Source organism: Leptopilina heterotoma, unplaced genomic scaffold (assembly GCF_015476425.1).
Source record: "Leptopilina heterotoma isolate Lh14 unplaced genomic scaffold, ASM1547642v1 Lhet_68, whole genome shotgun sequence".
Classification (NCBI taxonomy): domain Eukaryota; kingdom Metazoa; phylum Arthropoda; class Insecta; order Hymenoptera; family Figitidae; genus Leptopilina; species Leptopilina heterotoma.
Window position 1 is genome coordinate 4644958 of NW_025111157.1, and position 25432 is coordinate 4670389.

Here is a 25432-nt window from a genome sequence, read left to right on the forward strand (position 1 = left end):
CATACTAGAATTCTGTTAATTTAAATCTCAAAGCATATTTCAACACAGTTTTTCTGCAGACATCAAAATTGAGACAAAAAATGAAGCAAAAGTGTTGCGAAGCAATATTTTTGCTTCATTTTTTGTCTCAATTTTGATATCTACAGAAATACTGTGAAAATAAAAGAAATCATTAAAACAATTTGTAAATTAAAAAAGTGCAGAGAAAATCTCTTCGGGGTATGCAAATGAATTGATAGTCTGATAAAACAAAATGAATTCACTCCTATACAAGGATCGTTGCCTCAGGAATGGTTTATCTCGTAAAAGAATAGAAATTAGAAAATAGCGAATATGTGATCAATCGTGAATATATATATTGTGGATATAATATATAGTGAAAAGCATAAGAAACGATAATTATAATAGTCTTTTCTCGACTACGACTAATAAGAAGAATTTGCCACGTTTAGTAATGGGGATACGCTATCTGCGCATCCGTGTTACAGGGTTACACGCTTCTTATTCTCATACATGCAATGCGTCATGATCATAACAAAAATTTAATAGATTTCAAGATTCAATTTTTTTTTGCTATTATCTTTCAAGTGTACTTACAACTACTCTTGGGAAAACTGACGAAATATCAATATTGCGAATCTTTCTCCTCACCTGAAACATTAAATGATACAATCATTATTACATATAATTTTTCATTATCCAATATTATAAATAAATACCAATATACAGTATGGAAAAGTAAATTACAATAATATACATGACGAAATTGATTATTGTGTAAATCAGAGAAACTTTCATTCATTCTAATTTTCATTTTACTTAAAACTAGAAATTCAATTTTTCATAACTATAAAACATGAAGAAATCGATAACTCCGAGTCTTCGACTCAGAGTGATCGAATCTTCATGTTTTGTTATAATTAAAGATAACCGAGTGATAAAATTATTATTTTCAAGAAATTTTAATTTTAAAATCGATTATTTTTAATAATTTTCGAAAAAGTTCTTTGACAATTTTCAAAAATCCATTGGTTTACATTACAATATTCAATTTCACGAAAATTCAATTATTCGTAAATTCTTCAATTTATATATTAGAAAAAAAAACTTCAAATAATATAAAAAAATCAGCAATTAAACTTTCTCAAAAAAAAAATAATTAATTCCACAGAATTGTTTGTTAAAAATATGAAAAATTTAAATTTTCAAAGATTTTCCTCTGAAACCTTCTCAAAATTCAATTATTTATAAAAATTTACGCTCTATTGCTTTTAATATTTAATTATAATCTAAAATATTAACTGAAATCCATTTTTAAATCAATTTTTATGAGAAAATTGTGAAAACTGTGAATTTTTTATTATTTTTTTGAAAATAATTAAAGGTTTGTGTAGAATTTTATTAAATGCTTTTTAAATAATTAAACTCTTTGGGAAAATGTTATTAGAATGGTAGATACCTATTAAAAATCATTGAATTGAGGAAAATTTTTGAAAATAATTGAAATTTTGCCAAGAATTTTATTAAAATTTTTGAAAATAATTGAATTTCGTAAAAGAATTTAATTATTTTTATTTCTAAAGATAATTGAAATATTGACAAGAATTTTATTAAAATTTTTGAAAAGAATCGAATTTCTTAGAAGAATTTTATTATTTATAAAAATAATAATTGAAATTTTGACGAGAACATTTTTAAAAAAAATTAATTCTACTGAATGTTAGTTGAAAAGTATGACAAATTCAGATTTTCCAAGATTTTAATTTGAAACCTTTTCAAAATTCAATTCTTTCTAAAAATTCATGCTTCAATGCTTCTAATATTCAATTATTATCTAAAATTTTAACTGAATTCCATTTAAAGAATGAATTTTTAAGAGAATATTCTACTAGAATTCAATTATTTAAATACAAATAAAATGCAAATAAATAATTTATTGAATAATTGAACGTGTCTTAAAATTCAATTCCCATAAAAAATCGTTATCAACAAATTTTTAAATAATTGAATTCTATCAACGAATTTTAATAAAATTTTTAAGAATAATTACATTTTTCGAGAAATTCGATTAAAATTGTATAAAAAAATAATTAAAATTCTGCATTGAATTTTATTATTTATGAAAATAATTGAATTCTTGTGAAGAATTTTATTAAAATTTTCAAAAATAATTAAATTCTTGTAAAAAATTAACAGGAATTCAATTATTTTTGAAAAATTTTAATAAAATTCTTCGCAAGAATTCAATTATTTTCAAAAATATCAGAATTTTAGCAGAAATTCAAACACTATAAAAAGTTTTGATAAAACTGTTTTTTGGTAGAAATTCAATTATTTTTAGGAGAATTTTAAAAAAATGTCTTAATAAAATTAAATCATTTTTAAAATTTTAATGAAATTCTTCGAAAGAATTCAATTATTATAATCTAAGATTTTAACTGAAATCTATTTTTAAATCAATGTTTATCAGAAAATTCTACCAGAATTCAATTATTTAAATACAAAAATAAATAATTTATTGAATAATTAAATGTTTCTTGGAATTCAATTCCTATTAAAATTTAAATCAACAAATTTTTAAATAATTAAATTCTTTGGACGAATTTTAATAAAATTTTTAATAATTTTTTCGATGAATTCAATTAAAATTCTATTGAAAATAATTGAATTCCTAAAAAGAATCTTATTATTTACGAAAATAATTGAATCTCCGTAAAAATTTTATTATTTATGAAAATAGTTGAATGGCTGAGAAGAAATTTATAAAAAAAATTTGTTATTAATGAAATTCTTGTGAAGAATTTTATTATTTTTTGAAAATAATTGAAATTTTTTAATGAATTTTATTAAAATTTTTGAAAATAATTGAAGTTGGTGAAGAATTTTGCTATTTATTTATAAAGATAATTGAGATGTTGACCTGTTTTTTAGATTTTTTGAAAATAATTGAATTTCGGACAAGAATTTTAATATTTCTAAAAATAATTGAAATTTTGACGAGAATTTAAAAAAATTTTTGAACATAATTGAATTTTGGTGAAGAATTTTATTACTTTTGAAAATAATTGAAATTTTGTAATGGATTTTATTTAAATTTTTGAATTTTATTACTTTAGAAAATAATTGAATTCGTGTGATAAATATTGTCAATTATGAAAATAATTGAAATTTTTTAATGAATTTTATTAAAATTTTTGAAAATAATTGAAGTTGGTGAAGAATTTTGCTATTTATTTATAATGATAATTGAGATGTTGACCTTTTTTTTAGATTTTTTGAAAATAATTGAATTTCGGTCAAGAATTTTAATATTTTTAAAAATAATTGAAATTTTGACGAGAATTTAAAAAAATTTTTGAACATAATTGAATTTCGGTGAAGAATTTTATTACTTTTGAAAATAATTGAAATTTTGCAATGGATTTTATTTAAATTTTTGAAAATAATTGAAATTTTGCAATGGATTTTATTAAAATTTCTGTAAATAATTGAATTTTATTCCTTTAGAAAATAATTGAATTCGTGTGATAAATATTGTTAATTTTGAAAATTATTGAAATTTTGTAATGAATTTTAATAAAATTTTTGAAAATAATTGAATTTTGTCGAAGAATTTTGGTATTTATTTATAAAGATAATTGAGATGTTGACCTTTTTTTAAAGATTTTTTGAAAATAATTGAATTTCGGACAAGAATTTTAATATTTCTAAAAATAATTGAAATTTTGACGAGAATTTAAAAAAATTTTTGAACATAATTGAATTTTTGCGAAGAATTTTATTAGTTTTAAAAATAATTGAATTTGAATTTGACTTGTGTAATTTCTAACTACTATTTTCTTTTAAAATTATTTTCAAATAATTTAAATTATTATCGAAAATTTCTTATATATCTTGATCTATAATTTAAAGAATTCACATAAAGTACGTGATTGATTATAATCGGTGATAAATTATGGACTGTGAAAATTTTTAATATTCATTATAATCTCTGTAGATTAATTTTCCATTGACACGACCCTATTAAAAGTTCCTCTGTACGTTTTCGTTTGATCAACGCGGTGAAAGAAAAGATAATCCCAGTGGATCCGTCACCCTTCGTGAAATCGTGCTTTTTCTCTGATATAAAATATTCAGAATTCTTTTTTGCGAAAGTAAAAGCAAAAGTGGTCGGGGATCTAGTCTTTGTTGAAATTTTTCTCGCAGCAAAAGAAATCGCCTCTAAATACCATTTCATTTAATAAAGAACGAAAGAAGAAGAGGAAGAAAGATTACATCCGAGATCAGAGAAAAAAAATTTTTCTCATCAAAAAAAAAAAAAAGGAAAAGTTCTCTAATCTAGATATAGAGTACTAGTACATAAATGAATTAAAGATAACAAGAGTATAGTGATAACAATAATAATAATAATAATAGTAATAAAAATAACAATAATCCATATTAAAAAAAAAAAAATTCTTTTTGGTGCACAAATAGTGGAAATGTTACTTCCTGGATATAGAGGGGAAATTAAAAGAATGTAATTTAATGCCACTGATAAAAATAGACTGTAAGTTGTCTAATCGTGAAAGTGAATCAGTATTCGCAACAAGTTATGCGGCTTTTGCCTGATAAGAGTTTTCTGAGGAGCCGAGTTCGCTATACACGACCCTATTCTTACTTTGAGTCAATTCATATCGTATGTAGCGAACGTCTGTTGAGCACTTCCTTCGTGCAATGACAATCTTTGTGTATATAGTCTTCAGGTGTGTATATACATAGAAAACCTATAAAGATGGTGTGTGTCTTATAATATACGTGACTATCGATATAAATTCAAGTCCCTTGTGGTCACTTCATCCTCTTCGACTTTATTTCCAAACAAATACCAATATATTGTTATCATAATCTAAAACAACGAATCGACACATCTTCAATTTATTTTTCAATCTAACTTCAGTTATTTATTCATTGTTTATTCACTGAAAAAAAAATCTTATCAACAATTGGAATGAAAAATTTAAATAAATAAATAATAAAATAAAAGATTTCACACTCGATAATTAATTTCAAAAAAAAGTAGCAAAAAGTAGCTTTCAAACTAAAAAAAAGTAGTAAAAAAATATCTATCGAAAAATAAACTTGACGAGCAAAAAAAACTCGTTTCAGACACTTCAAAAAACTGACAAAAATTCCATTCCATATTTTATTTTCTTCATTTTTTCCTAATTTTCATCAAAAATATTTACTTCTTTCTTATCCTGCTAATAAATTGAATTCCTGCAACGAATTTTATTATTCATGAAAGAATTTAAATATTTATAAAAATAATTTAATTCTTGCGAAGAGTTTTATAAACATTTTTAAATAATTAATTTCTTTCCATTAATTTTATGCAAATTCTAATTTAAAAAATGGAGTTCTTGAGAAATTTTATTATTCAAAAAAAAAACTGAACTCTTACGAAGATTTTTACAACAAATTGTTTAAATAATTGAATTCTGTTTGGAAATTTTATGAAAATAGTAAATATTGAAAATCATTGTAGGGGAGAGTCTCCAGTTGTGAGACACCTCCAGTTGTGAGACAGTCAATTTTTTTTAACATGCAATATTAAAAAGCCGATTGGTTTATATAAAAACATTTCTTTTTATATGAGCCAACTATTTCGTGTACACCGAGGCGGATATATAAACTGTTTTTGTTAAATACCAACACTGTGTGTGATAATCGACTAAAAAGCGTTTTTTCAATAAATGCAAAGTACTTTTTTTGCAATTTAATTAATTGGAAAAGGTAAATGTAATGCATATTCTTTTAGTGTTTTCCTTATATTTTGTGATGCAACATTGCATTGTTCCAATCTACGGTTGAAAATAATTTAATTTTCCTTTTTCAAAATAGCGCCAATTTCTGGGTGTGAGACACAGCATATCACCAGTTGTGAGACGGTGTCAACACCCATCTGGGCAGCATAAAAAATACGACTTTGCAGGCATACTATTTAAATGTTGTTTTGATTTTTTTCTAGTATTTTTGGGCATGTCAAGTGGAAAAAAGTCAATTGATTCAGAAGAAATCAATTTTAATGCTCTTGTTGAAGCTATTAAATTGTGCTTATTTGATAGTCACATTTTGGCGAATAAATATTATTATTTAGTATATAATAATATATATTATTAATATATTTAATTATTTCTACTAAACATAACGTTTTATGTCAAACTTATTAAATTTTAGCAATTTTTAATGAGTGTCTCACAACTGGAGACATTTTTTTTTTTTGAAAAAAGCGATGTGTTCGGAAAATGTATCGTAAAATTTTTTGAGTTCATCGAAACACTATACTTTCTTTTAATAAAAGTTGCGTATTTCTGTTACCTTTCGAACGGTGTATTTTATTTACAATTTCGTTTGCCCGTTTACAATTTACGGGTCAAAAATGAAACCCGTCTCACAACTGGAGACTCTCCCCTATTGCAAAAAGTCTTTAAAAATAATCGAATTTTACGCAGAATTCTATTAAAATTTTTGCCAATAATTGAATGTCTGTGTGGCATTCTAATAAATTTTTTTTGAAAATAATTGAATTCCTAAAAAGCATTTTATTATTTATGAAAATAATTGATTTCTTGCCAACAATTTTATTAGAATTTTTTAAAATAATTAAATTTCCAAGAAAACATTGAATACTTTTAAAAATAATTGAATTCTTTTGACGATGAATATTGTTATTTATAAAAATAATTGAATTTTGCAAAGAATTTTATTAAAATGCTTCTAAATAATTGAATTCTCGGGAACAATTTTTTTATTTATCGACATAATTGAATTCTTTCGAAGAATTATTTACGTAAATAATTCAATTTTTAGGAACGATTTTATTAAATAATTGAATTTCCAAGAAAAAATGTATTAATTTTAAAAATAATTGAATTCTTGTGTTGAATATTGTTATTTACGAAAATAATTGAATTTTGCAAAGAATTTTACTAAAATACCTCAAAATAATTGAATTCTCGGAAAGAATTTTATTACAATTTTCCAAAACAATTAAATTCCAGAGAACAATTTTATTATTAAAAAAATAAAATAATTGAATTCTTGCCAACGATTTTATTAAAATTTTTTTTAAATAATTGAATTTCCAAGAAAAAATGTATTAATTTTAAAAATAATTGAATTCTTATGTTGAATATTGTTATTTACGAAAATAATTGAATTTTGCAAAGAATTTTACTACAATGCCTCAAAATAATTGAATTCTTGGGAAGAATTTTATTACAATTTTCCAAAACAATTAAATTCCAGAGAACAATTTTATTATTTATGAAAATAATTGAATTCTTGCCAACGATTTTATTAGAATTTTTTTAAATAATTGAATTTCCAAGAGAAAATTTAATACTAAAAGTATTAAATTGAATTCTTAATAAAAAATTGAATTCTTTTGATGAATATTGTCATTTATGAAAATAATTGAATTATTGAGAAAAATTTTATTAAAACGCTTAAAAAGAATTAAATTTCTGTGAAAAATTATATTATTTTTGATAATAATTGAATTTTTGTGTTGAAAATTGTTATTTTTGAAATTAATTAAATTTTGCAAAGAATTTTATTAGAATGCCTCAAAATAATTGAATTCTTCCAAACAATTTTAAAAAAAAAACCTTTTTTTTCAAATAATTGATTTTTTTGAGGAATTGAAATTAAATTTTTAAGAATAATTACATTTTTTGAGCAATTCCTGAAATATTGTATTTAAAATAATTGAATCCCTGCGATGAATTTTATTATTTATGAAAATAATTGAATAGTTGCTAAGAATTTTATTAAATTTTTTTGAAAATATTGAATTCCTAAAAAAACATTTTATAATTTATGAAAATAATTAAATTCTTGCAAACGATTTTATTAGAATTTTTTTAAAGAATTAAAATTCTGTGAAAAATTTTATCATTTTTTAAAGTAATTGAATTCTGTTGTTGAATATTGTTATTTATGAAAATAATTGAATTTTGCAAAAAATTTTATTAAAATGCCTGAAAATAATTGAATTTTTGGATAATAATTCTGTTATTTATCTTTAATATAATTGAATTCTTTAGAAGAATTATTTATGTAAATAATTGAATTCTTGCGAAGAATTTTATTAAGAGCTAAAAGAATAATTGAATTATTTCAAAAATATTTAATAATGTTGCATTTAAAATAATTGATTTCTTTGCAGCAATTTTATTAAAATATTTGAAAATAATTAAATTCCTATGAAAAATTCTAATATTTTTATAAATAATTGAATTCTTCCAAAGAATTGAAAAAAACCTATTTTCAAATAATTAATTTTTTAGAGAAATTGAAATTAAATTTTTAAGAATAATTACATTTTTTGAGCAATTCCTGTAAAATTGTATTTAAAATAATTGAAATCCTGCGATGAATTTTATTATTTATGTAAATAATTGAATAATTGCAAAGAATTTCATTAAAATTTTCAAAAATAATTGAATTCCTTCGAAGAATTTTATTATTTATGAAAATAATTGAATTCTTCATAAGAATTTTGTATAAACATTGTTTTAAATAATTAATTTTTTCGAAATATTATAAATATTATTAAAATTGTATTTTAAATAAAATTAAATTCTTGTAGAAAATTTTATTTGTGAAAATAATTGAATTCTTCGATTAATTAATTTAAAATAGTATTAAAAATAATAGAAATTCTTCGATGAGTTTTATTATTTATGAAAATAATTAAATTCTTGCTTAGCATTTTATCAAAATTCTTTTTAAAAAATTGAATATCCATGAAAAATATTATTATTAGTGAAAGTAATTGAATTATTGTGAAGAATTGTATAAAAATTTTGTTAAATAATCGATTTTTTCTAAATATTTTTGAAAATTCTATTCTAAATTATTTGAATACCTGTGGAAATTTTATTATTTGTTAAAATGATTGAATTTTGGATGAATTGTATCAATTTTTTTTAAATAATTGAATTCTTTTGCGAAATTTGATGAAAATATTAGGCATTGAAAATAATTGAATTTCGAATATTTTTTTTTGTAAATAATTGAATCGTTTTAAAGAATTTGATTATAATTTTTGAGTATAATTTTTTATTTCTTTTTTTATTTCCAGTATTAGCGAATTTAAAGTAGTGGAAATTCTCAAACAAAAATCAGAAATAGTAGCTTTTAGTGGCTGAAATCTAACATAGTAGCCAAATAGTAGCATAACGTAAAAATAGTAGTAGATAGTAGGTTTTAGTAGATGAGTGCAAACCAAAATTGCTTCTCTACTAAACTGAAAATCGGCAAACCGAAACTTATTTAGGTTTCGATGGAGCAAAAATTTCGATAACCAGTTATCTTTCTTTTCTTTTTTTCTTGTTGCTGTAAATTTTCAATTAACCCTCTTGACTTGATGGCGACACGAAGTTGTAATTTTGGTTGGCATCGCAAGGGGGGAAGGAGTAATGTGGCAATCAAGACCGGTGTTTCTAATCGACCTTGCCTCGGTCTCGGTATAACGTATTACGATGCCGTTGTCTTGGAACAACGTTAATCGCATCTTCCGGATGAATTGCACTGCAATCAGCGATATCAGATCGACGGTTAATTATTTCCTATATCAAGCAGGTAGGATGTTTACAATTTATATTTTATAAGGAAAAGATCGTTGCCAAGTTGAATCGATTTACAAAAATCCATAACAGTATAAGACGATTAGTGAATTGGAAAAAGGGCTCTCTTTCTCTTTTGCCAGTAGAGTAGTAGAGAAAAGAGAGAAAAAAATAAATGTCTGGACATGTTCTGGTCGATGTCCTTTCTACTCGTTTGTGCTAATTCCGGCATTGCTCGTTGTTCCGAACCGAGCGCTGACAAAGCTTTGTTTTATATATATATGCTTTTCCCCTCCCGGAAAAATGAGCAAAACAAGAAAAAGGTTCGAAAGGGAGAAAAAAGTAGAGAAAAGCCCGGAATCGCAACTCAAACCACCTTTTTTTTCCACAAGTTTAATAAAATTTATCGGTTAATACTCTGCGTGCTTTGATTTTCATTCGCACGGTTTGACACAAATACCAGCATTCTCTTTTGATTTCGTTTTTTTTTCTCCAGTACACACACACACACACACACACAATGCTTCTCTTTCACGTACAGAATTATTTCTCCCGGCGATAGTCCAAGTCAAAGTTGATTATTTCACAAATGTATTTGTTGATATAGATGATGTGATAAACACCAAAAATTTCTTTCTCAATCAGTTTCGAAATAAATCATTTTTGCCAAACCTTTATCTTCTTCTATCCTGTTTTTTGTTTACTCAGAAAAAAACAACTTGTATGAAATTAAACCCTAAATTTTTGAATACATTAAAATCATCAAAAATATTTTAATTCCTAATTTTCTATATGTAAAAATTAAATAGGTATTTAAATATTGATTTTAAAGAATATATTTTTGTAATTGGCTGATAAACAATTTTAACAAATTCCCACATTTCTATATTGATTGACAAAAAAAAGTTTCTGCAGAAAGTCAGAAGAATAACTGTGATCTAAATAACAGTGCGAGTCAAATCGGATAATTAAGTTTCTAGATAATTAGACGTTATGTTGGTAATAAATATTCAGATAGGTCTACTAAAAAAAATGAAATTTACATATTTTCACAAAGATTAACTCAAACATATCATGATAATGACTCCTGCGAGTGCTCAATATGTTGAAAATTCGTGAAAGCTCTTTTTAATGTCTCCAAGACACTTCTCTTTTTTATCCCTGGAACGTGACGATGAAACACTCGTATTTCGTGTCTCCAGGTTTTTCGTTCAAGGGCGACTTGCCTACTTGCATTCGAAACTGAAGAGCGTGAAGAGGAAAAAAGAGAAGAAGAAAAAGAAGTAGAAGCGATGAATGGAAACGAAATTTATTACAGATACGATGATCCTTTCTCAAAATTTCTTTTTCAATCCTTTTTCAATCCATTCTCAAAAAGAAAGTATTTAAAGAAATACTTTCTTTAAATGAGAATACATGATTAATTTGTTGAAATAATAATTGAAACAGGGCTCGAGCCAGTGAAAGAATTTAAAAATACACGGAGAAAAATATAAAGTAACTTTTACTATACTTTTATATAGTATAAAGAATTTCCGTTAAAACATTTCTGGGTGATTTTTACTACTTTTCGAGTAAATTTTGCTACGTTCGAAAAATTAGTAAAATTTACTTCGAACACAGCAAAATTTACTCCACAAGTGGTAAAAATTACCAGAAATGCTTTACTGGAAATTTTTTACTATATAAAAGTAGTAAAAGTTACTTTATATTTTTCTCCGTGTACGGACCTTACGCATCAAAAATGAAAAATTACGGACCAATTTCTGACAAAAATATATCCAGTCCGAGTCAAATAATAGAAAATTTTACTTAAAACTAGAAATTCAATTTTATCCTAATTCTATAAAACATGAAGAAATCGATAACTCCGAGTCTTCGACTCGGTTTCTTCATGTTTTATAATAATTAATGACCGAGTGATAAATTTACAATTATTCAATTATTATTTACAAGAATTTTTAACTAAAATTCTTCTTTAAATCGATTATCTATATTAATTTTTAATAATTTTCGAAAAAGTTCTTTGAAAATTTTCAAATCAATTTGTTTAAAATATTCAATTTTACGAAATTTCAATTATTCAATTATTCAATTATTATTATTCGTAAATTTTTCAATTAAATTTATATTAGAAAATAAAACCTTAAAACAACATTAAAAAATATCAATTAAACTTTTTCAAAAAAATTAATTTCAAAATTCAATTATTTTTAAAAATTCACATATTGCTTTTAATATTCAATTATTATCTAAAATTTTAACTGGAGTTCATTTTTGAATCAATTTTTATTAGAAAATTCGACTAGAATTCAATTATTTAAATACAAAAATAAATAACTTATTGAAGAATTAAATGTTTTTTAAAAATAAACTCTCATAAAGAATTTTATCAACAAATTTTTCAATCGGTAATTAAAATTCTTTTGACGAATTCTATATTAACATAAGAATAATTTAATTTTTCGAGAAATTAGATTAAAATTGTATTAAAAATAATTGAATCTCTGTAAAAAAAAAAATTGATTAAATTGAGAAAAGTTTTTGAAAATAATTAAAATTTTGACCAGAATTTTATTAAAATTTTTTAAAATAATTGCATTTTGGAGAAAAATTTAATTTTTTAAAATAATTGAATTTTGGAGAAAAATTTAATTTTTTTTAAATAATTGAATTTTGGAGAAAAATTTTATTATTTATAAAGATAATTGAAATTTTGAGGAGAATTTTTAAAAATTTTTGACAATAATTGAATTTTTGCGAAGAATTTTATTACTTTTAAAAATAATTGAATTCTTGAGACGAATTTTAAAAATATTTCTTTTCAAATAATTGAATTTTTTTGTGAAATTTTATTGAAATAAAAAATATTGAAAATAATTGAATTTTGATAAATTTTGGAAATTAATTAAATTTCTACGAATAGTATTTTAGTAAAATTATTTTGAAAAAAAATTGAATTTTATTAAAAAGAATTTCATTGAAATTTTTCAAAATAATTTAATTCTTTCATGAAATTTAATTAAAAATGTATTGACAATGATATTTAAATTCTAATAAATAAATTATAAGAAGACTTTTACAATAATTGAATTTTTTTGATGAATTTTAATACAATTATTTTTAAGAATAATTAAATTTTTCAAGAAATTCCATTAAAATTGTATTAAAAATAATTGAAATTCTACGATGGGTTTTATTATTTATGAAAATAATTGAATTATTGCGAAGAATTTTATAAAAAAAAGATTACAAACAATCTATTTTTTCGAAAAAATGTATGCAAATTCTATTTTTAATAATTAAATTCATTATTTTAGAAAATAATTGAATTTTTGTGATGAATACTATCATTTATGAAAATAATTGAATTCTTACGATGAATATTCTTATTTATGAAAATAATTGAAATTTTGCCATGAATTTTAATAAAATTTTTTTAAAATAATTGAATTCTTGTGATGAATATTCTTATTTATGAAAATAATTGAAATTTTGCAATTAATTTTATTACAATTTCTGAGAATAATTGAATTTTGTCTAAATATTTTGCTATTTATTTATAAATGTAATTGAAATGTTGACATTTTTTTTTGGATTTTTGGAAAATAATTGAATTTCTGAGAAGAATTTTATTAATTTTGAAAATAATTGAATATTATTATTTATATTTTTGTGATGAATATCGTTAATTATAAAAATAATTGAATTTTACAATAAATTTTATAAAAATTCCAGAATATAATTGAATTTCGGCGAAGAATTTTATTACTTTTGAAAAAATAATTGAATTTCTGCAATCATTTGTAATTTCTCAAAAATTCTCCGAATTATATCGTAGAATTTAAGAACTTTTCGTCTTTTCTCAATTAAATTAGGGACTTTACGGAACTTTTTTTGAAAAAACGGACTTTTACGGGATTTACGGACCTAGTTCGAGCCCTGTTGAGAATAAGTTAAAATCATGATAGAGGAGGAGTTGAAATCATGATCGAGAAGTTTAAATCAAAATTGAGAAGTTGAATCCTGTTTTTTTACAGAATTAGCAACAAATAAATTTTGATATAAAATATATGAAAATATAGGCGGGGAAAGAACGTGTTTCACGGAGGATAGCTAAGTGGTCTTGAGCGCAACTAATAGCATTTTTAAGATATCGAGCGAACACGTAAGAGTGATGCTTGGGTGAAAAGGTTACTGCCCTTAAAATATGTCCGAGTGCTCCAGAAACCCCAAAGCATCAACACAATTTCATAAACTAGGTTTTTTCCTCTCCTCTCCTCTCCTCTAATCCATTTTACTTTACATCTCAAATCTTGATAACATAGTCAGCGAGGCAATTGCAAATTTCATTTTTTATAAATTCAAACCGACGACATGTATACCTCCGCTTTTTTGGTGTCAATTTCCAGAAGTGACAGCTACAAAAATTTGGTTTATTCCCGCCGAAAAAAAAAAATTAGAAAAAGTCATAGAGAGACTCTTTTGTATGATATATTTTAATTGGAATCTGTCAGTGAAGATAGTGATTGTATTTGTGGGGAATATATTTTACCATTCATCCAAAATGAATTATCTAAGTATATTCCAATTTTTCTTGTCACAAGTCAGAGAAATCAGGGAAAAATTACATTATTCTGACAACTATGTTTAAAGAAATCCAGACTTCGCACTCGATAGTTAATTTTAAACAAGGAGCAGAAAGAAGCTCTCAAACTAAAAAAAAGTAGTAAGAAAGTAGATATCGAAAAATTAAGCATGATGACCAAAGAAACTCGTTTTATTTTCCTGACTTTTTCCTAATTTTCATAAGAAAAAATATTTACTTCTTTCTCATCCTGCTAATAAATTGAATTCCTGCAAAAATTTGATTATTCATGAAAGAATTTAAATATTTATAAAAATAATTTAATTCTTGAGAAAAATTTTATAAAAATTTTTAGATATTTAATTTCTTTCGACTTATTTTATGCAAATTCTAATTTAAATAACTAAATTCCTGAGAAATTTTTATTATTCATGAAAAAACTGAATTCTTACGAAGATTTTTACAAAAAAATGTTTAAATAATTGAATTCAGTTTGGAAATTTTATGAAAATAGTAAAAAAAAAAAAAAATTATGAAAAAACTCGTTTTATTTTCCTGACCTTTTCCTAATTTTCATAAGAAAAAATATTTACTTCTTTCTCATCCTGCTAATAAATTGAATTCCTGCAAAAATTTGATTATTCATGAAAGAATTTAAATATTTATAAAAATAATTTAATTCTTGCGAAGAATTTTATAAAAATTTTTAGATATTTAATTTCTTTCGACTTATTTTATGCAAATTCTAATTTAAATACACTCGATTCTTGTTATAACGAATCTCGTTACAACGTTCTCTCGTTATAACGAATATTAAAACTCTCGATACAACGACAAAAAAAACACGAACGAATTTAAGAATTTAATTTAACCAAAATTTTGGTTAACTCAAAAAAAAACGACAAAATTAATCAACCCTTAACTTTATTTAACCTAAAGAATCTAGTGATCCGATTATTATCAAAACTACTTACTTTTTCTTTAAACTGATTCCATATTTCAGAACTTTTAATATAAATAAACATACTTTACGAAAAATTTTGCACGTATTTGACGTTTTGTACTGTTAATCACGGATAAATTCATGCGTTTGAATAGAACGTGAAGTAGGATCCTCTCCTTCCGTCGTAATATCGAGATTTTGAAGTCCCGAGTTCGTCGTTATAACGAGAATCGAGTGTAACTAAATTCCTGAGAAATTTTTATTATTCATGAAAAAAACTGAATTCTTACGAAGATTTTTACAAAAAAATGTTTAAATAATTGATTTCAGTTTGGAAATTTTATGAAAATAGTAAATATTGAAAATCATTGAATTGTGAAAAGTTTTATGAAAATAATTGAATTTTTGCGAAAAATTTAATTAGAATTTTTTAAAATAATTGAATTTCTAAGAAAAAATTGATTACTTTTAAAAATAATTTAATTCTTGTGATGAATATTCATATTTATGAAAATAAATTGAATTTGGAAAAAATTTTATAAAAATATGCCTCAAAATAATTGAATTTTCGGGAATAATTTTGTTATTCATCGACATAATTGAATTTTTTTGATGAATCATTCATGTAAATAATTCAATTCTTGAGAACGATTTGATTAGAATTTTTTTAAATAATTGAATTTTCAAGAAAAAATGTATTACTTTTGAAAATATTTGAATTCTTGTGATGAATATTGTTATTTATGAAAATAATTGAATTTTACAATTAATTTTATAAAAATTCCTGAATATAATTGAATTTGATAATGAATTTTATAAAAAATCCTGAAAATTTATGCAAATTCTAATTTAAATAATTGAATTCCCGAGAAATTATTAATATTTATGAAATAAATTGAATTCTTGCAAAGATTTTTGAAAAAATTTTTTTAAATAATTGAATTCTGTTTGGAAATTTTATAAAAATAGTGGATATTGGAAATAATTGAATTGCGAAAATTTTTTTTAAATAATATTAAATTTCCTAAAAAATTATATTGAAATTTTTGACAATAATTGAACGTCTGTGTGGCATTTTATTAAATTTTTTTAAAAATAATTGAATTTCCAAGAAAAAAATAATACTCTAAAATAATTGAATTTTAGTGATAAATATTGTTATTTATGAAAATAATTGAATTTTGTAAAGAAATTTATTAAAATGTCTCAAAATAATTGAATTTTCGGGAGTAATTTTGTTATTTATCTTTAATAATTAAATTCTTTTGGAGAATTGTTTATGTTAATAATTGAATTCTTGGGAAGAATTTTATTAAAATCTAAATGAATAATTGAATTATTTCAAAAAAATTTAATTCAAATTGTTCTTAAAATAATTGATTTCTTTCGAACAATTTTATTAAAATATTTGAAAATTATCGAATTCCTTTGAAAAATTCTAATATTTTTGTAAATAATTGAATTCTTCCAAACAGTTTAAAAAAATATTTGTCTAATTAATTAATTATTTCGGGGAATTGAAATTAAATTTTTAAAGAATAATTACATTTTTGGAGCAATTCCTGTAAAATTTCATTAAAAATAATTGAAATCCTGCTATGAATTTTATTATTTATAAAAATAATTGAATTCTTGCTTAGAATTTTATTAAACTTTTCAAAAATATTTGAATTTATGAGAAGAATTTTATTTTTTTTAATATAATTTAATTATTGCTAAAAATTTTATTACAATGTTTAAAAAGAATTGAATTTCAGTGAAAATTTTTGTTATTTTTGAAAATAATTGAATTCTTCATTAGAATGTTATAAATTTTGTTTCTCGCTTTGTTTTGAATAATTAATTGTTTCGAAATGTAATAAATATTATAAAAATTTTATTTTAAATATAAATGATTTCTTGTGGAAAACTTTATTTGTTTAAAATAATTGAATTTTCCAATTAATTTATTTAGAATAGTATTAAAAATAATTGAAATTCTTCGATGAGTTTTATTATTTATGAAAGTAATTGAATTCTTGCTTAGAATTTTATCAATTTTTTTTTAAATAATTAAATTCTTTTGCAAAATTTTATGATTTTGATAGATATTGAAAATAATTGGATTTCTAGTATTAGCGAATTGAAAGTAGAAATTCTAAAAAAACAGAAATAGTAGCTTTTAGTGGATGAAATCTAAAAAAAAAGTACCCAAATAGTATCATAAAGTAGAAAAAGTATTAAATAGTAGGTTTTAGTTGACGAGTGCACAGCCTGGAAATATTCTTTTTTTGAAAATGAATTTTTCTTTAATTTAAAAAAATTTAATTTAAGCAAAGTTTGAAAATAGTCGAAAAAGTCTAAGTTTTTTTTAACGCAATTTGTAAAAGAGATCTTTGAAAGAGTAAAAGGACACATATTACGATTACCTAACTCTCTTTTCCCTATTCAACCCTTCTTGTAATGAAGATTCCCATTAAGATAAATGAACTAATTTTCTTTCATTGTAATTACTTGGGAAGCAAGTTTGTTTCTTAACAGAAGCATCTGGCGCACTTCTCTCATCTCTTCCTTATAATACCAAAAGATATTTTTCTCTCTTAATTTTTTCCTGTCGCATTTTTTTCCCCCCAACGTATATGTAATAATATAAAGAAAGGAAGCAGTCTTTGGAAAAAGTGTGCTCGCAATCATGAATGTAAGCTACTTAGAATTTACACACACATGTGCATGAGTGCAGTACATTGTCCAACAAATCTTTCAAAGACCGCGTTGGTGCCGCTGCTATCAATAGGTTTTAGTAGAAAGTGAAGTAGCCGCTTTAGTATTATACTATATATATATATATATTCCAGCGACCGCCTCTCTTTTCACGCACTTGCTTCGGGGCAAACTATCGACTTTCAAAAAAAAAGAAGAAAAAATGAAGAAAAAATGAAGAAAAAAAAGGTGAAAATAAGAAAAAAGGGAGAAAAAGAAGAAAAAAGAGGAAAAAAGAGATAAAAAAAGACACGAGGGCGAATATTTAGAAAGGGTCACACGACGCAGAATTATATCCCTTTGTTGAACAAAACTTTATATAAAGAAGGATATAGTAATGATGAGAGAGAGGAAATGCAAGAAAAAAAAATTCTTTAATTTCAATACACTTCTTCTTTACCATCAAAAGCAATTGCAGAAATGAACTGAAGTGACAAAAATAAATGAAAAGAAAAGGAAAGTACATCTTGGTTATTCTAAAGTAGGTCATTTTGTTGCATTTTGCGCACCTTTTGAAAGTGGAATATGAGGAAAAAAATTCTTTATTTCAATTCTCAAAGCATTTAGAACGAAATTCACGAGGCTTGCACTCTTTTTGTTACAACAATGTAATCTAGCCAAAAAAATGATGAGTTGATATTAAAAAAAATTTATTTTTGCAAATTCTGATTTAATCATTACGAGAGATAATCTTCAAATAGAATCAAGAATATTTTGTTTAAATCAAACTTAGAATATTTTTTTTTACTGACTAATTAATAGAATATGACTAACAAATAGTAAAATTTCATTTTTAGTCAACCCACTGCCTTTTTTTTATAGAATTTCACTAACTTTTACATTCAAGAAAAAATTGTTTTCTGGATGCTGTCATTTAATTCACTAAATCCCGTGCAGAAATCGCCACTTTTGTTCCCGATTACCGCCCTGGCCCCGGTCGGGTTTTCATGATCTGGCCCCGACTTCGTGGCCCCGACCAGGACCAGGCCGGGCTTGCCCAAGGATCTACAAACAGCGCACAATGGGATTTTTTTTAAAATTTACTTTTCAAAACTGTCTACAGCCTACAATTTTTAACCAGTTTCAGTATTCTTTATTTTAAATTAAAGGCGAATAAATTCTTAAGACATCCCTCAAGGCCAATTTTTTAGTTCTTAATTGTTTATAATTTTTATTTTCAATCAAAGTTAACAAATTAATACAATTTTTCAAAAAAGGAGGCTTATTTTCTTATTCCGTTGCTGCATATGATCTGAATCAGTTCAAATTAATACAATATGACCACCGAGATCTCTGACCACCACATCACAATCAATAAAATAGAAATCAATTTATATCAATTGTTATAAACAATATTAATTAACAAATAGTTAACTTTGATTTCTCTCCACTAAAAAATGTTTTTTTTTCACCTTTTCTTTTTAATTTAAGTTCATTTAAAGAATATTTGTCCTTTTTGATTATTAAATAAGTTATTTAAATTGTTATAAACAATATTAAATAACAAATAATTATGTAACTTATGTTCCTGTCCACAAAAAAAATTTTTTTTCACGTCTACTTTTTAATTTAAGTTAATTTTAAAAATATGTGTCCTTTTTGTTTAAAAAATAACTTATTTAAATTGTTACAAATAATATTAATTAACAAATAGTTCATTTTTGTTCCTTTCCACAAAAAATTTTTTTTTCACGTTTACTTTTTTATTTAGATAATGTTAAAAGACCACGGATATATAATATTAAATATTTAAATATAAGTTATATTATAAGCAAAAATTTAAATGAACCTAAGTAAAAAAGAAAATTTGTAACAAAAATTTTTTGTTGGACAGGATCATAAGTTAACTATTTGTTAATTAATATTGTTTATAACAATTTAAATAAGTTATTTTTTAATCATAAAGGAAAAATATTATACAAATAAACTAAAATTAAAAAGAAAATGTGAAAAAAAATTTTTTTATTGGAGAGGAATCAAAGTTAACTATTTGTTAATTAATGTTGTTTATAATAATTGAAATATATTACTTTATGGATTTTTAATTGTCTGCTGGTAATATTGGATTAATTTGAACTGATTTAGAGCATGTGCAGTAACGGAATAAGAAAATAAACGTCCGTTTTTAAAAAATTGTGTTAATTTGTTAACTTTGATTGAAATTTGAAAATAAAAATTTTAAACAATTAAAAACTCAAAAATTGGCATCGAGGGATGTCTTAAGAATTTATTCTCCTTTAATTTAAAACAATAGGACAAACGCACCAATTGTCGAGGGTGAACCATTTGTCGATGTTATCATGAAGATAACCAAAAATATTGCCTAAAATGTTTAATTTATTTGTGGTTATAATATTAACATATTATTTTTGACATTTATAACTCTTAAAAACTCTTATTTATTTTTCACCCTTAAATTGAAATTCCATGTTTAAGGCAAAAAAATAAATTACTATTAATTAATAATTTTTAGTATTATTGTGAATTATTAATAATAAAAAATTTTTTATTATTTTAAAAAATAGTTAAATTATAAATAATAGAGAATAAATAATTAAATTAATAATTTTTACCATATTTTTATGATAAACATATTAATTTATATATATATATATATATATAACATACATTTTTAATAATTTTTCTATAAATAAATATGATACAGTCAATTTATTATGATAACACTGTATATAACGGTCCCATGATTCAAAAGGAAGTTTAAGCGAGGTCGCTTCCAAGCTTGCGTGGCTATGCGGTATGTCTATTCGACTTGCGTCCTCGAGGTCTAGGGTTCGATCCCCCGTGCGTGCGATATTTTTCCGTCTTAGTTTTAAGTGTTTTGTGTATAATTCTTAATAATGTTACATAAAGTATAGGTTTAAATAATTATTAACAATAATAATAATAATAAATTAGGCATTAATTTAAATAAGGATAGTCTGTCTAAATTAATGAAAGAAAATAAGAAAAATATTTTTTTTAAAACTTAGTTCAATAAAAGCAATTGTAATAATTATTTACATTTTTAATGACACTCATAAAATTTTATTTACTACAAAAATATTAATAATAATTATTAATATTGAAGTAAATACTCCCCATGCTTTAATAATCAAATAACGAGCTTTAATATAATAAAATGCAGTCAGTATTAGATTTCTACCTAGGTAGCGAAAAGATCGGGGGAAATTCCATGGCCCCGACAGGGCGGCCAGATCGGGCAAAGTGCCATGGCCCCGGTCGGTTTTAGTGTTTCAACCAGGCCGGGGCCAGGTCGGGTTGTCAGATCGGGGCCCGGTTTGTCCCGATCTGGCCCCGACCTGGCCCCGGTCAAAATTTCTGCACGGGATGAATTAGTGAACCAATTTCATCGAATTTTAATAAAACGATTCTAATTGTTAGTGAAATTTTACTAATTAGTAAAGCTCATCAATTAATAAATTTTACTGATTAACTGATCTTAATTTTAAATCCTCTAAAATTATTTTTTGTATTTGAATTAAAAATATGTTTTCTCAGTATAATTTAAAAATTCCAAAGTAGCAAAAAATACCGTTTGATAACAATTTCATAATTTTTTTTATTAAAATCCCTGTTTCATTAAAAACCCATTTTTGATTAAAAGGCATATTTAATGAAAAGACATTTTTGATGAAAACACATTTTTGATTAAAAAAGGCATTTTTGATGAAAACACATTTTTGATTAAATATTAAAATAGATAAATTTTGATTAAAACACATATATTTTTAATTGAAACAAATTTTTGATACAAATAAATTTTTGTTTAAAAAATACAATTTTTTTTTAATTCTACAAATTTTTTTTTTCCAGTGAAAATATGGAAAGGTGGTTATAATGGCGCCAACAATTATAAAGCGAGTTTATTTCCGGACACCTTGTTGCCGAGCCAGAATTCACGCGGAACCAGTTCCGATCGATCGAAATAGAGAGTCGCGAATAAAACCGGACTTGCTAAAAAAAGAATACTCCAAAAAAAAAGAAAAAAAAAAGAAAAATCTTTCTGCTTTAAAAATTTATCGAGTCACCTTGTAATATTTCAAAAATGATTTGTTCCTATACCAAGATTTATTCCTACCAAGATTTATTTCTACCATGTCAATTTGTTATAATTGAAAGGAAATTTTTACTTCTCTAAACTCTATTAATGTGAATATTATACTTATGGATTTTTTTAAAAATTAAAACCGTTAAAGTCTTTTACTTTTACCTATTTTTTTACTATACTAAAAAGTAGTTTTCAACATGAGAAACTATAATTTACTTTAATAAAGAATTTGGTTTAATAGCCAGAAAAAAAATATTATCTTTGATGCCGAATCTTCGACTCGGAGTATGATCGATGTCTACAATTTTTTTAATAATTTAAATTTCCATAAAATTTTTCAAAAAAAATTAAATTATTTACAAATAATTTTATAAAATTCTTCTCAAGAATTCAATTATTTTTACAAGTAATAAAATTTGTTACATGAATCAATTTTTTTTTAAAAATATGTAATAAAATTCGTTGTACGAATTCAATTATTTTCATGAACAATAACATTTTTCAAAAGTTTCAATTATTTGTAATACAATAAAATAATTATACTCTTCGCTGAAATTCAAATAATCTCAAAATTTACTATTTTAATAAAATTTCTCAAAATAATTGAATTGCCTATTCAAAAAAAAAAAAAAAATTGTTGCAAGAATTCAATTATTTTCATAAATAATACAATTCTTTACAGGATTTCAATTATTTAAAAAGAATTTAATGAAATTCGTTGCAGGATTTCAATTATGTTCATAAATAATAAAATTCTTCACAGAATTTCAATTATTAAAAAAAAAACCGCTGCCAAGTTGTATATTTTTTTGTATAATTTTGGTGCTCATTTCATGAACACTTTACTTCCTCATAGAGATAAAAATAGTAGAAATATATGAATAACTTTTTATAAATATGGTAAAAGTGATTAAATTTTGGGTCAATCAATTTATTTTTAAATACCCTACAAGATAGTTACAATAATTTAATAGTTAAACAAAAATTTTTAAACAAAAAAGTTAAGAAAATGTCATTTTCCACAATTTTTGGTTTTTAAAATACCAATAATTTCGAAATTTATTATCGGAATTAGGTTCAAAAATAGGTCAATCGAAGCGTTTTTTGAAGCTCTACAAGTCGGTAACGATAATTTTAAGATTATTTCTACATTTTTCAACAAAATTTTTAAAAAAGTCTTATTTTCCAAAATTTTGAATTTTTAAAAGTTTAATATCTCCGGTTAATATGGACGAAAAATGTTCAATTAGGGCTCAAAAGATGCGTCTAAGAAAACTCTACAAAATTATGGAAAAACATTTATAGGTGTCCTAACATTTTTTTATAGTTATGGGCAAAAAACGTTTTTTTGCAAAATTAAAAATCCAAAAAAAATTTAGTTAAACTTTATTAATATATTAGAAAGTACTCTCATTTTATGTCCGCAGGTGAGATCTACAATTTAAAACAAAATTCAACCCAAAAGCTCTTCATGATTTCGAGATATTTATGAAAATGTGATGTTTACACACACACACACACACACACATACGGAATGACATTTTTTAAAAATGTCATTTTTGAACTCCTGAGGTCAAATAACATAAAGATATGTCAAAAAATCGAACTCGAAAAATTTCGGTATTACAATACTTCCTCTATGAGGAAGTAATTTAATAAAAATTCGTTGCAAGAATTCAATTATTTTCCTAAAGAATAAAATTCTTCAGAGGACTTCAATTATTTAACAAAACTGTAATAAAAATTCGTTGTTAGAATTCAATTATTCTTCTAAATAATAAAATTCTTCACAGGATTTCAATAATCTTTAATACAATTTTAAGTAAATTTTTCGAAAAATATAATTATTTTAAAAAATATTATTAAAGTTCTTTGAAAGAATTCAATTATTAATTATTTTGACTACTTTTTGCAAAAGTTCCTTGAGAATTTTCCAAATCAATTTAATTACAATTCAATTTTACAAAATTTCGATTATTCAGAAATTCTACAGTTTAATATTTATGAAAATAAAATAAAAACATGAAATAATTTTTAAAACACAAATTCAATTAAACTTTTTCCATAAAAATAATTCTACATATAAATTTTAAACATTTTAATTTAAAACCTTTTCAGAATTCAATTATTTTTAAAAATTCATGCTGTTTTTAATATACAATTATCATCTAAAATTTTAACTAAAATTCTTTTTCAAATCACTTTTTATTAGAAAATTCCACGAGAATTCAATTATTTAACTGCAAAAATAAATAGTTTATTGAATAAATGAATGTTTTTCAAAATTAAATTCTCATAAAGAATTTTATAAACAAATTTTCAAATAATTGAATTTTTTCGACGAATTTTAATAAAATTTTCAAGAATAATTCCATTTTTCGAGGAGTTCAATTAAAATTGTATTAAAAATAATTGAAATTCTATGATTTTTTTTCCCGAAAATAATTGAATCTCTGTGAAAATTTTTTAAAAAATAGTATATGTAGATATTGAAAATCATTGAATTAAGGAAATTTTTTGAAAATAATTGAAAATTGATATTTTGGAGAAGAATTTTATTATTTTTAATGATAATTAAAATTTTAATGAGAATTTATTTCAATTTTTCAAGCATAAGTGAAAATCTAATTTCTACGAAGAATTTTTATTAAAATTATTTTGAAAAAAAAATTGAATTGTTACAAAGAATTTCATTAAAATTTTTGAAAATAATTTCAATCTAAAGAATTATAATAAGAAATGTATTGAAAATAATACTTAAATTGTAATAAATAAATTGTAGCGATTGAATTTCTATGTGAAATTTTTATTATTTTTATGAAAATAATAAAATGTTTGCGTAGAATTTTATTAAAAAATTATTTTCGACTAAATGAATTCCTTTGGGAATTTTTATTAAAGTAGTAGATATTATCATTGAATTGTGGAAAGTTGTTGAAAATAAGTATAATTAAAATTTTGACAAGAATTTTATTAAAATTTTTGAAAATAATTGAATTTCTGAGAAGAATTTTATTTATTTTGAAAATAATTGAATTGCTGCAATAATTTGTAATTTTTTCCAGTACTTTAATGAAAATCCGTGACTTTTCCCTGATTTCCCTAACCAATTCTACTTTTCCAGACTTTTCCCTGACGAATTCCACTTTTCCTGAATTTTCTCTGATTTTCCTGAACTGTAGCAACCCTGCATATTGTATTCATACAAGGGTTTATTGAATTATTTTCTCTTAATTGTATTCACGATTATATTCATAGTTTTCATAATTGTTTTTGTAATTTTTACTAATTGTTTTCATAATTAAATTCATATGATGCATGATGACATTCATATGCTAACATTTGTAGTAATTATTTTGACGTAATTATTTTCGTGTATAATTATATATTATAAATTATAATACTATGTGGTTTTGAATAGAGATATCATCAGATCGATGTAGAATTCGATGAGAGAAAGAAAGGTTGAAAGTGTGTAC

General features: G+C 23.0%; 1 protein-coding gene across 5 annotated transcripts in view; it reads right to left on the bottom strand.

Annotated features, from left to right (window-relative positions):
- The window catches only part of LOC122510353 (tyrosine-protein kinase Src64B), a 132094-nt gene that overhangs the window by 53504 nt on the left and 53158 nt on the right, over positions 1-25432 (bottom strand). Inside the window, exon 2 of one of the 5 annotated variants that reach the window (XM_043624930.1) lies at positions 598-651. The exons of the other annotated variants lie outside the window; for them this stretch is intronic. The gene's annotated coding sequence lies outside the window, so the exon portion shown is untranslated. The remainder of the gene's footprint in view (positions 1-597; positions 652-25432) is intronic. 5 annotated transcript variants of the gene reach the window in all.